At 41.7% G+C, this 13,021-nt stretch overlaps 1 pseudogene; it reads right to left on the reverse strand.

Moving 5' to 3' along the window:
• Positions 1 to 2,561: 2,561 nt before the first annotated feature.
• Positions 2,562 to 11,007, reverse strand: LOC108541734 (thyroid hormone receptor-associated protein 3 pseudogene; annotated as a pseudogene).
• Positions 11,008 to 13,021: the final 2,014 nt, after the last annotated feature.

Below are 13,021 nucleotides of genomic sequence, written 5' to 3' on the forward strand. Positions count from 1 at the left end.
AAGAAAGAAAGAAGGAAAGAAGGAAAGAGAGAAAGAGAGAAAGAAAGGAAAGAAAGAAAGAAAGAAAGAAAGAAAGAAAGAAAGAAAGAAAGAAAGAAAGAAAGAAAGAAAGAAAGAAAGGAAGGAAGGAAGGAAGGAAGGAAGGAAGGAAGGAAGGAAGGAAGGAAGGAAGGAAGGAAGGAAGGAGAAAAGAAAAGAAATACAAATGCAGGAGATGCAGGAGGCATTTGTCACATCCATAAACGTGCTGTGTGACTGTATCTACCTCTGGAAGACACTGCAAATGCATGTTAGTCTGCAGTGCCTTTGCTCCTGGAATTTTCTCATTATAGAAAATCAAAAATGGCAGAAGATGCCTTATTTTGCCTGCAATTTAGGCAACCTTTTATCTACCCTAGTATAATAATAATAATGTCTCTGGAATTCAATATTATATTCAGACCCCCAGCTCCCTCATGTAGTTGGTGGGTTCTGAAAACTAGAATAGAGGCATAACTTCAAGTTTAAAGAAGAAAATAAGCACAGATCTCATAAAACAATTCTAACTTCATGAAAGTTCTAACTCTAGTCCAGATGTTTCATGCCCAATAGGCCCTTCTCTGCCTTCCAAATTGAAACTAAATCCACTCTAATCTTCAGTACTCAGACAGAGGACAACTTTCTACCTATGAATCCCGCTATCAGAGTAAAATGTTTTTAAAAATTTCTCATCCACATGATGAAATATTATGCACACATGCAAGTGGTGTTTTCAAATCATTCATAATGTCATGGAAAGGAAATAAACAAGATATTAAACCACGTATGTTCTCTAATCTCATTGACATGAAATACGTAATATGTAATATAGTTTATAGTTTAAATGGCTGGAAAGAAATACACAAAATATTCTTAACAACGATCTCTACTCTACAATGATGATTGACTTTTGTGTTCTTTATCTTTTCCTTTCTTATGTCTGTCACTTCATTTATTTTATTTAATTAATTTACTTATTTACAGGAGGAGTTGAAACACATTTTAAGAAGACTTTTCCTCTTTTTTTCCCTAAACATGAATCATTCGAGTAAAACCAACTTAACTACAGAAATGTAATAAAGTAAGGAGAGTAGGTGCAGCCCACATGTGTTTAAAGGGCTGTGTGCTCAGGACTGCCTGCCTAGAAGGCAAGCACAAAGACCCTTTAAAGAAGATATTTTTCTCCCCAAACATTTACAAATGTTTCAACTTAGAGCTTAAAATTTTTTTTTTAAAAAAAAAAAAAAAAAGGTGCAAAGGTGGCCGGGTTCGGCAGCTCATGCCTGTAATCCCAGCACTTTGGGATCTGCCAACTTGGGCAGATCACCTGAGGTCAGGAGTTCGAAACCAGCCTGGCCAACATGGCAAAATTCTGTCTCTACTAAAAATACAAAAATCAGCCAGGCATGGTGGTGGGTGCCTGTAATCCCAGCTACTCGGGAGGCTGAGGCTGGAGAATCGCTTGAACCCAGGAGGCGGAGGTTGCAGTGAGCTGAGATCATGTCATTGTACTCCTGCCTGGGCAACAAGAGCAAAACTCTGTCCCAAAAAAAAAAAAAAAGGAGGGGGAAAAAAAAAAAAAAAAAAAAAAAAAAAAAAAAAAAAAAAAAAAAAACCACACAAACCACTCACTCCTAATCACCTTCCTTAACTGATTATGTTTGTCACAAATTTTACCAAAAGATTAATGAAAATATTGAAAAAAATTATTTTCTCACATTACATTTGTAAAGATGATAGAATTTAGGAGTTTCTCAGAAAATAGACCAGAAACTGTCATCAAGTTTCCAGACTAGAAAGTCTGGGACAACGGAGCTGCAGGTGGGGAATGGGAAGCCCAGCCCAGGAGAAATCAGAAAATATTGGACTGGGGTGTGGTCGGGAGCTGCTCCATAGGAGACATGGCTGTGGGAGAAAGGGGAACACGATGTAATCAGAAAAACCTTAACTCCCTGCTGACATACAACACTGGCTTTCACAACGATTCCAGCAGTTTGGTTCCAAACTGAGGTAAACGCTTCAATGCTTACTCACATGCTTTCGTTCACATTGTTTTTTCAGACTCAAGTTGCCCAAATGTAATACTTCTGCTAATGTGACTACACATGCCTAAAAAGTGGGGTGAGGTGGGGGGTGCTTTTAAAATCAGGATGGGAAAAGAGATTAAAAATCATCAAATTAATCCTTTTAGCTCAAAATGAAATGAAGCAAAAATTATTGGTTTCTAATAGGAAATAACCCAAAATCTAAACATCACTTTCCCTTCCTGCCCTAGTCTCTACCCTACACATAGAGAAGAAATGAGAAACTCAACTTAAGCCCAGTGTGTTTTGTTCTGTTGAAGAGCAGAGTTTCACCCCAGGCCCTGTGGCCAGCCTCTCCTGTCCAGTGGGATGCAGGGTGTGGGATACTTTCGGCTGTAATAGGATTCTGCAAGGCTGGTGGGGTTGAGGGTAAGATCTTCAGAATCTTCTTGAGGCTCCTCTGTTACCTCCTCACCCACCATCTTCCTAGTGCTTCTCTCCCCTAGGCAAGAACTCCTGTCAAAACAGCCCCCACTGAGTTGTGGGCTATAAATTATCCTAGGTTCTCTGTCCCACTCTCATTATCTTCAATCTCCCCTTCCTCCCCACTGAACTTGTCATGGGCCCATCTGGGGCTGGCGCTGGACTTCTGAAATATGAACCTTCCCAGCCTCGGCCCTGGCTCTGGCTCACCCACTTCTCTCTGCCTTCAACTTCATGGTCATTGTGTGAGTAACACTTCTTGCTTTTGGGTGTATACTCTGGGTTCCACTGCTAGTCCTGGTTTTGCTTTTGAAAGTCATTGTTGCTACTGTGATTCCAGAGTAGTTGACTCTTCCCAAGCCACTCCCCCTGGCAGGAAATGCGAAGGTTCTTCGAGCTCTTCTGCTCCTCTTTCTCTTGGACCCACAAAGTTTTGGTCCCCAGTCTCAATTTGTCAAAGCCCACGTGCTCTTCTTTCCCTCCTCTGTTTCTTCAGTGCACACTTCTGCTTTGCAGGAGTGAGATGCCTGGGAGGAAGGGGATGATGACCTGGGCCAGTCTGTGTTCTGGCAGCTTTTCTGGTTTTGATCCCTTGAGTTTTCTGTGTTTTCTCAGCTGATCCTTCCTTTGAGTGGCTTGAGTCTTGGGAATCCACTGATTCTCTTGATTTATGTCTTTTAAGATCTTTCTCCTTATGTTTTTTACCATGTTCAATATCAAGGTGAGGATCAATGAGATCTTCTTTATATTTTCCTTTGGCCTTATAGCCAAGTTGCTGGGGAATTCTCATTTCATCATGAGCCAGACCATGTTTTTGAATGTGTTGAGGGAAATGTCTAACCTCCTGTGTATCTCTGGGCTTCTCTTGTTTTTAGCTGCATCCTGTTCAGTTTAGGTATTTAGTAAAGCATTCATACAATGTTATCCTGAGGAGTGAAAGTGATGCTCCACATCATGGTGAACAAGGGTCACTATCTGCTGGGCAAACAATTCTGAGGGGCTATACTGAGACTGAGCTGACTGTATGTGCTGGAAAATGGGACAAAATTTCTCTTCCTTTTTTTGTTGCTGTGAACTAAATCCTGACAAAACTTGTGTTCCTGAGCCAGTAACCCACTGGGTCATGCAAGGTCCTCATCAAAAGGTTCCATCCGGACATTTACCTGTGTCTCTTGAATAATCATAAAGACTTTCCTGCAGACAAGTCTTCTTTGGCTCCCATGTGTTCTTTCTTCTTCTCCTTCTCCTTCTCCTTCTCCTTCTTCTTCTTCTTCTTCCATTCCCTTAGGTCTCTGCAATAATCACATATTGCTTGTTTTAGAAAAACATTTTTTCTTCAAACAACCTTTCCTGTATTATAGCAATAATATGTCAATTTGCATTCCTACAACTATCTACTTTAGTGTTCAGCTTACTCTATGCTCAGAATTTACTCTATACACTTTCCTCTAGCCCTCTTCTTTTCCCATTCTATACTCTTCCTAGTCAAGCTCTTCCACTCCCATTGCTTCAGTTACAATCTATATATTTATAACTCCCAAACATATATTGCATATCCCAGACTTCTCCTATGAATGCTAAACCTATCCAGTTGCCTATTTAGTACATATCCACCATGATCACTCACTGGCAATTCAAACTCAGTATATTTAAATCAGAACTCAAAGACCCTTCTCCATATCCAGTCCTCTTTCTGTTTCCTACGTCAGTGAGTGACACTCCTATCTATGCCATTGCATAAGCTAGAAAACTGGTTTAACACCTCCCTATCCAACATAGCACATATACCCAATACATTATCAAGTCCTATTACTTCTCCTTACAAAATATCTCTCAGATCTTCCCACAGTGCTCCATACTCATAGACACTCCACTGGGTGAAGTCTTTGTCTCTCACCTGGATCACTGCAATAGGCTTGAATTGTTTTTGGTTTGTTTGTTTGTTTTTGTATCCAGAGATGACTGCCTTCCTCCCATCATCTTCTCTCCAGCCAAATTTATCATTTTGAAAACACTAATTTGACCATAAATTTTTCAAACCTTAAATCTTTCAATAGTTTCTCTTTTGGTTTTAAAATAAAATGTAAAAATCATCAAAATTACAGGACCCCCAGCAATATAACCTCTTTCTTTCTCATCATCCTTATCCTCCCCTTCCCCTTGAGTTTTGCAGCCTTATGCTGTAGGGGAGGAAACCCCACAGATTCAGAATTTGAAAACAAGGCTTTGCTTTTCATAAGAAATGTAGGAGGAAAGAAGACTTCTCACCAGCCATGGGTCGAGGATCACTTTAAGCCCAATTCTTAACACATCAACATGACAGGCTTTATTTTAGATCTGAGCACAACAAATGCTGTTTCCAAGAATTGCCCTGTATCTAGCAAAGGGAGAGAAGGCCTCAGGATGATCAGGTAGAGAAGAAGGGGCACTGTGCTGCTCACCAGAGAAGAAAACGTAAGCCTTGTAATAAGCTATCAAACTTCAAAAGGCTATTTATGTAGAGGCACTGACAACATTTGTTTGAAGGAATTATTTATCCTATAAAGTGTTTAGAATCTATCAGAGAGTGTAATATTTGTCCAGGAAAGTAAAATAGTGAAACTGTACAAGGGAGACACAGTATTTGCCCAGGGCAACAAAACATTAAGGATCTCTTGGCTGATATTTTGATATGCTGAGCCAGGAACATCTGTTGATCACAGGGAGGCTGACTTCCTCATCTACAACCACAATAACTTTCATTAAGTACCACAAGGGAGAAAGCGTCTTTATGGTTAGGTCCATTTTATGCACTGTCTGTGTTCTATTTGAAACACTTTTCTCTTTCTTCTCTTGTCCCTTCTCCGGGCTAACTCCTACTCTTCATGGAGATCTCAGCGAAACATAACAGCTTCTTGGATAGCTTCCCTGATTAACTGACCATCAGCTGTTAACTGATTAACCACTTCCTTGATTAGCTGCGTTAGAACTCTCTGTCTTTGACCCACTTACCAGCAATGTGATTCAATAATTAAATGACTAATATATGTTAGAATATACCTATCAGGTTCTTCATTGTAGGTCCCTTTCTCAGTACAGGAACTTACACACTAAAAAAAAATTTGCTGAAAGATATGTTAATTCATTTGTATTATTTAATATTTGTTCATCTATCCTATCAAACTGTAACTCCCTTGACCAGGACTTTGTCATATTTCTCTTTTTGACAAAAAGGAGATTGATGATTTAATGTGGTGCTTTGTCCACAGTATACATTCAGTCAGTGTTTTATACATACCAAAATAAAAAGGAAAGCAAAGCACTTCTTTACTGATGTCCCTGTGTGGTAGAGCAGCAACTTAAATCTTGGCTTCACATACCTTTACATTATTCAAATTTATTTATGACTTCAAAGAGCTATTGTTTATATAGTTATATCTATGAATATTTTTTCATCTGAGTGAAAACTGTGAAAAACTAAAATGTATCTACTTAGCAATTTATTTAGGTAATAACAAAACCATTGCATGTTAGCAAAATCACCATGCATTTGTATGAAAATACATGCATTCGTATGCAAATACAATGAAAATACAAATACATGGTATTTTTGTTGACATGCAATGGGTTTGTTGTTACCTTAATAAATGGAGATGTATTTATTACCTTAATGTATTTGGAAATGCATTTTGGAAATACATTTCCAAAATTAAAACCTTTTAGTTAGAAAATGGCATTGTTTTGTGTTTTAAAAAATATCTTTAATGTCTAGTTTAAAGATGATAACTAGATTCTAAAACCTGATTCTGCTTTCAACCTGCTGCAAGATGTTGGTTTGTTTGAAGTATATAAAGAAAACTGTCATTACACAATTATGCAGCTGGAAAATAAAGAGATTTTAATAACCTTTTTAAAATAATTGTGGATTAAATTGTGGATTATATCCTCCTTTACTACTACACCAAAATTCAACAAGTGGTAATTTCTGAAAGATGAATTGAAATATCAAATCGAAACATTATCAGTGAATTTTTTCCGTAATGGTTACGTTAAAATCTGTCAGTTCACTTTGCACTTTGAACAGATATTTAACTCATGCATGCTTTTGTAATGTCATGCAGTGATCACTTAGAAAATATTAATTCACTGAGTTATACAAATCTTCTAAATGTCGTATTTCATTATAAAATATGAAAATTACATTTATTAATACCACTACCAATCTCATTAGAAAAGCAATTATTGGGAAGCTGCCAAGCTTGCAGTGGTAAATACAAATTTTCCAAATTTTTGGAAAATTTGAAATTTTCCAAAATTTCACTTGAAATGTTAAATTTTATCATTGGCAACAAAAATTCTCAGTTGTTAGTGAGAGACCCAATTTATATATTTTTAAGAAAATGTCTTGAGAATATCCAAATCTGCATAACTACAGTTTGTCTATTAGTCATTGTTCCAGATGAAAATGGTGTTTCCTTAAAGAACGAAAATGCTGACATTTCAGCTCGCAACTCAGACAACTACACAAGTGCTTTTCCCCAGGAAAACCATGATGCTTCAGTATGCAGCAGAAGTGCTTTAGACACTTGACTTTTATCTTGGAGTACTCATGAAATACCAGAGCTCGAGGGGCATTTGCTGGAAATCAATATTCTATCCTCAGCCTCTTTTAACTCTGAGGGAAAACTTACGCTTTCCAGTACCTCTGCCTTCCAAACATCCCATTCGACATACACAAATTATACCTCCAAGTCTGCCAGTTTTATTGTCAACACTAATATCCTTAAGGGCCTAGGCGAGAGAATACAGATGCTAGCTAGCCAGGGAAAAACAAAACAAAATCCATTCAAAGTCCAGGTCCTTTCACTGGTGGGTGGGGCGATTGCTTCCATATTAATCAAAAGCACGTAGAATTAGGAGAAAGAAAGATAAAAGACAACTTCCGGGGCTGTGACTAGCATCAGGGAGGATGATGCTATCATAGCAGAAGGAGAAATCACAAAGCAACAACTCAGGAAGGAGGCTTGATGACTGCACTGAAACTGGGGATAGTTTTTGACATGTGCGACCGTGTGAAGAGACCATCAAACAGGCTTTGTGTGAGCAACATGGCTGTTTATTTCACCTGGGTGCAGGAAGGCTGAGTCCGAAAAGAGAGTCAGCGAAGGGAGATAAGTGTGGGGCCGTTTTATAGGATTTGGGTAGGTAAAGGAAATTTACAGTCAAAGGGGGGTTGTTCTCTGGCAGGCAGGAGTGGGAGTCACAAGGTGCTCAGTGGGGGAGCTTTTTGAGCCAGGATGAGCCAGGCACAAGATAATGTCATTGCTTAAGGCAAGGATGCGATGGCTTGGCTTGGGCTCAGAGGCCTGACAATTTTCTTCCCATTAACTAAACGCAAAAGTTTCCCAAAACTCACCTACCTCACTGATGTGGTGGTTTAGCCAAGGAGTGTAAAACCATTGTCATTAGGGAGTAAGGAAGTAGTTCAGGAAGTTCACAATGGAGCCACCACCAGGAGACAAGAGACCCCACTTCCAGAAGATTGGAGTAGCTCCTAGTCACTCTCCCTCCACGGGTTCCCCTCTCCAATGGGCAACAACTTTAAAAAATACTTGTATATATTTTGAGATCACGATTTGGAAATATTACAGGCCATTTTGGAATTTTGTATTCACTATGGATTTTCTATTTATTAAATAATTAAGAATATCTTTAAGAGGATAAGCCATGAGAAGGAAGAATATCTTTATCATGAGAATCTCATGCAAGATGATGTTGAAATGAGGATTCTTCAAAGAGAACACTTCTATTACCTTATTTTCAATGAATAAGAGTAGGATGCAACCGCAGCTTTGCATCCTTAGGGAAGCTACTTAACCTTTCTGAGCCTCTGTTTCCTCACTTGTAAAATAAAGATAATAATAATATTTATCTCCAAGGATTATTGTGAGGATTAAATAAAATATTACACATGCGGTATTTGGCGCTCTGTTTAGCACAATACATCACAAATAGTGGCAGAAGTGACAGTGGTGGTGGCAGTGGCAGCAGCAGAGGTTGTAGTAGTCATGGTGGAGACTGATGGTAGTATAAGCAATGGTGGTTGTGGTGGTGGCCATGGCAGCAGGAGTGGTGGCAATAATGTCAGTGGTTGTGGTGGTGGTGGCAGTAGAGATAGGGTGGTAGCAGGTGGTAGTGGAGATTTTAGTCCTGGGGGTGGGGTGATATGGCAATGATGGTTGTGGTGGCAATAATGTCAGCACATGGTGGTAATAATTGCTGTGGTGGTGGTGGACTTGGTGGTACTGGAATTGGAAATGGTGATGGTGATGGTGGTGGAATTGTTGGAGATGGATGTGGTGAAGAATGAAGGTGGAGGTGGGGGTGATGGAGATGGAGATGGAGGTGGAGGTGTTGGAGGTGGAGATGGAGGTGGAGGTGGAGGTGCTAGAGGTGAAAGTGGAGGTGGTGGTGGAGGTGGAGATGGAGGTGGAGGTGGTAGAGGTGGTGGTGGAGGTGGAGGTGGTGGTGGAGGTGGTGGAGGTGGTGGAGATGGAGATGGAGGTGGAGGTGGTGGTATGGAGGTGGAGGTGGTGGTGGAGATGGTGGTGGTGGAGATGGAGATGGAGGTGGTAGTGGTGGTGGTGGTGGTAATGGTAGGGGAGGAAGTGGAGGAGGAAGTGGTAGTGGCGATGGAAGTGGAGGTGTTAGAGGTGGTGGGAGTGGGGACGATGGTGGTGGAGGTAGAGGTGGTTAGAATTGAAGGTGGAGATGGTGGGAATAACAATGGAGGAGGCGATGGCAGTGGAGGTAGACACGATGGTGATGGAGGTGCTGGCGATGGTGCTGGCAGTGATGGTGGTAGAGGGGTGGTGATGGTGGTGATGGTGGAAGTGATAGTGGAGGTGAAGTTGGTGGTGGTGGATGTGGAGGTGGTAGAGATGGCGCTGGTCATGGTGACGCTGGCATAGGTGGTAGTGCTGGAGACAACAACGGTAGAGGAGTAGTGATGGTAGAGGCAGTGATGGTGTTGGTGCTAATGATGGTGGTGAAGACAGTAGTGATAGTAGTGGTAGCAGTGGTGGTGGTGGAGACAGTAGTGGTGGAGGTGGTGGTGGTCACGGGGGCAGCGATGGTAGTGATGGTGGTGGTGGTTGTGGAGATAGTTGTGGTGGAGGTGGTGGTGGTGGTGATGGTAGTGGAGACAGTAGTGATAGTGATGGAGACAGCAGTCGTGGAGGTGGTGATGATGGTGGTGGAAACAGTAGTGGTGGAGGTGGTAGTGGTAGTGATGGTGGTGGTGGGAGCAGTGATGGTGGTGGTATTAGTTCTGGTAGTGGTGGTGATGGGAATGCAGGCTGTGGTGTGATGTTGGCAACTGTGATGGTGATGGTGGTGGTGGCTGCTGTGGCAGTGGTGGTGGCTGCTGTGGCAGTGGTGGCAGTAATATGGTGTAGTGGTGGTGGCTACACTGTGTTTAATTATTAAAGCCAGTTGGTTATCACAGAGGGAGTACAACCCTGACTCACCTGATTATCAGAGTAAGATCCAGTCTTTTCAAAGGCATTGGTGAGAGGAGCTGGAAACCGTCTCCTCATGTGGGACTCACAGGGTTCTAGCTCTGCCACTTAGGTTATACGCCCTCAGCTCAGGATGCTTCCTATAGCTGTAGAAAGTCCAGGAAGGCAACTAAAATAACTGATGATGAGACCTGTTCATGGAATGAGCTAAACTTGAAAGAGGGGTAGAAGAATTGATTTAATTATTTTCCCCTTTGTCCCTTCAAACCCAACTTTTTTTCTCATTATGGGAGAAAATATTTTATCAGACATGCCCTTCTAATTTTTAATCATTTTTACATAATAAACAAATAATATCTTTGTTTTGGCATCAAAACGTGGAGTCCAATCTAATAATTACATAATTCCAGTGAGACAAAGCACAATTATCAAAACACTGTGAATTCCTCACCCACCTCAAGCCGGTTTCAGGCTGGGTGCCTGGTCTCTGCTGTTCCTGGAATGCTGTTTCTGAATGTTCCTGGCAGGGCCAAGATGGGATGGAACAGGGGAAGAGGAAATAGTCTTACATGCTGGTACTGTTGGCATCTGGCTTTGGTCTCTCTTGGATGGAAGGTGGAAGGCACACATTTACTGAGTTTTGCTGTTACAGGCACTTTTGAAGAGTCTTTGCCAACTTGCCACACACACACACAACTCATGCACACACACACATACACACACTCATCCAGATACACACTCACATATACACACACTGTCACACATGCACACTCACATGCACACTCATGCACACACACACAGAGCAAAGCCTCTCTCCTGAGAACAAAGCCCGTCTTCTCAGCCTCTGGGTTTCTAATGGCCCACCCCTCTCCTGGGATCACATTGTCTCTCCAGAACATCTTCTTTGGTCCCTTTCACCAAGTCCACATCTGGCCCCTGGAGAACACTCACCTTTGTTCTTGATCATCTGATAAGGGTGGCATCGGTCACACCTGCTTCCTTTTGAATTCTCTTGGCTACAGTAAGACACATTTCTATGTTCCCCAAATGCCAGGAGGCACATGCCAGACTCCCCAGGTGGCCCCCTCAAAGGCCTCTCAGTTGACCTTCAGTGAGGCATAAGTTCCCATCCACACTCATATAGGGGACAGGGGATGGAGTACACTACCCTGAAAATGTGTCCAAAGAAATCCTCTTTCTGTCAGCCTCTCCAGCCCTCCTTAAGCCTGGAAACAGATGAAGGGGTAATGCTTGCAGAACTGATTTTCCGATCTCTCAGTATGCTCTGCTAAGGACACGGCAGAACTTGCCACCTACTGTCCTCTTCTAAGGCTTTGAGGCCCTGCTGAAAGCTGCAGACAGAGTGAGTGACATTTTCACATTCTCTTACGATAGGGTTGGAGTGCTGGCAAATAAGAACAGAACAAAACATGATGAACACACTTGATCTAGGAAGACAAACACAAAGAGAAAATAGTAATAATGAGAAAATACCCTGCATTTGTTGAGCAAAGCTTTTACATGCATTGTTATATAATTTTCAAGGACTGGGAAATGGATATGGAGATCACAGTAATAACCTAGCATTTAGATAATGTGGCAGAGTTTACAAAGAGCTGTCTCCCATATCGACTCATTTGACTCTCATAAGAAGTTGGCTGGGTTCGTGCTATTCATCTCATTTTACAGAGAAAGAATTAGGGTCAGGAGTGGCAAAGGGGGCTAATCTCACAAGCCAACCCATATTAATTGAGCCCTCCTGCCAATCATAGTGCTAGTCCAAGAGCAGAAAATGAAAATAAATACTTTGAAACTTTTTTTTTTTTTTTTGAGGTGTGGTCTTGCTCTTTCACCCAGGTTGGGGTGCAGTGATGCAATCTTGGCTCACTGCAACCTCCGCCTCCCTGGTTCAAGTGATTCTCCTGCCTCAGCCTCCTGAGTAGCTGGGACTACAGGCTGGTCTCAAACTCCTGACCTCAAATGATCTGCCTGCCTCAGCCTCCCAAAGTGCTGGGATTACAGATGTGAGCCACTGCGCCCTGCTGAAACTCTCTTTTTTTTTTTTTTTTTTTTTTTTGAGGCAGAGTCTCGCTCTGTCTCCAGGCTGGAGTGCAGTGGCGCAATCTTGTCTCACTGCAATCTCTGCTCCCAGGTTCAAGCGATTTCCCTGCCTCAGCCTCCTGAGTAGCTGGGACTACAGACACGGACTACCATGCCTGGCTAATTTTTAAAATTTTGTTTTGTAGACATGGGGGTCTTGCTTTTATGCCCAGGCTGTTCTCAAACTCCTAGCATCAAACAATCCTCCTGCCTTGGCCTCCCAAAATGCTGCTGGGATTACAGACATAAGCTACTGCACCCCACCTAAAAACTCTAAAAGGAATTTAATGTTGCCATGACATCCAAGCATGTGATCAGTAGACTCACTTCATTGAGCAGGGTATGGACCAGTTTACATGTTGTCAAACTCATATGGTGAGTCTCACACAGCTTGAGCTCTTTTCTAGTCATGTACAGTAGGACTATATTCAAGTCAGCAACAGATTAGAAATTTAAAAAGAGAAAAAACCAGGCCCTTCATGACAGACAATTTAAGAAACATTTCCCTAGACAGAGCATTGCATTTAAAAGGATCCAAAGTCCAGGAAACAGTGTTGTGGTTGATTAGTGATGTCTGCCCTGAGCAAGGGGGTGGGAAGTGGTGACATGTGCACCACCCTGTGCCTATCAGCTAGGTCATGGTGTCCTATCCTAGTAGAACAACCTGAGATCTTAAAAAGAGACATGTATGGGGGAAACACTAATAAACCTGATTACAGAAACAGCTGTTTTCGAAATGCTTTACAAATTTCAAATACACTAGCATGTACTATCTCATTTGAAACTTGGAACAATCCTGTAAAGAAGATGAAGAAGGGATTATTAGTCCCATGTTGCAGAGAGGAAGACTATGAGTCAGACCACTTAAGTTGCTGTCCGTAATCACAGAGGTGAGCA

This window comes from Rhinopithecus bieti, unplaced genomic scaffold (assembly GCF_001698545.2).
Source record: "Rhinopithecus bieti isolate Rb0 unplaced genomic scaffold, ASM169854v2 scaffold_20798, whole genome shotgun sequence".
Lineage (NCBI taxonomy): Eukaryota > Metazoa > Chordata > Mammalia > Primates > Cercopithecidae > Rhinopithecus > Rhinopithecus bieti.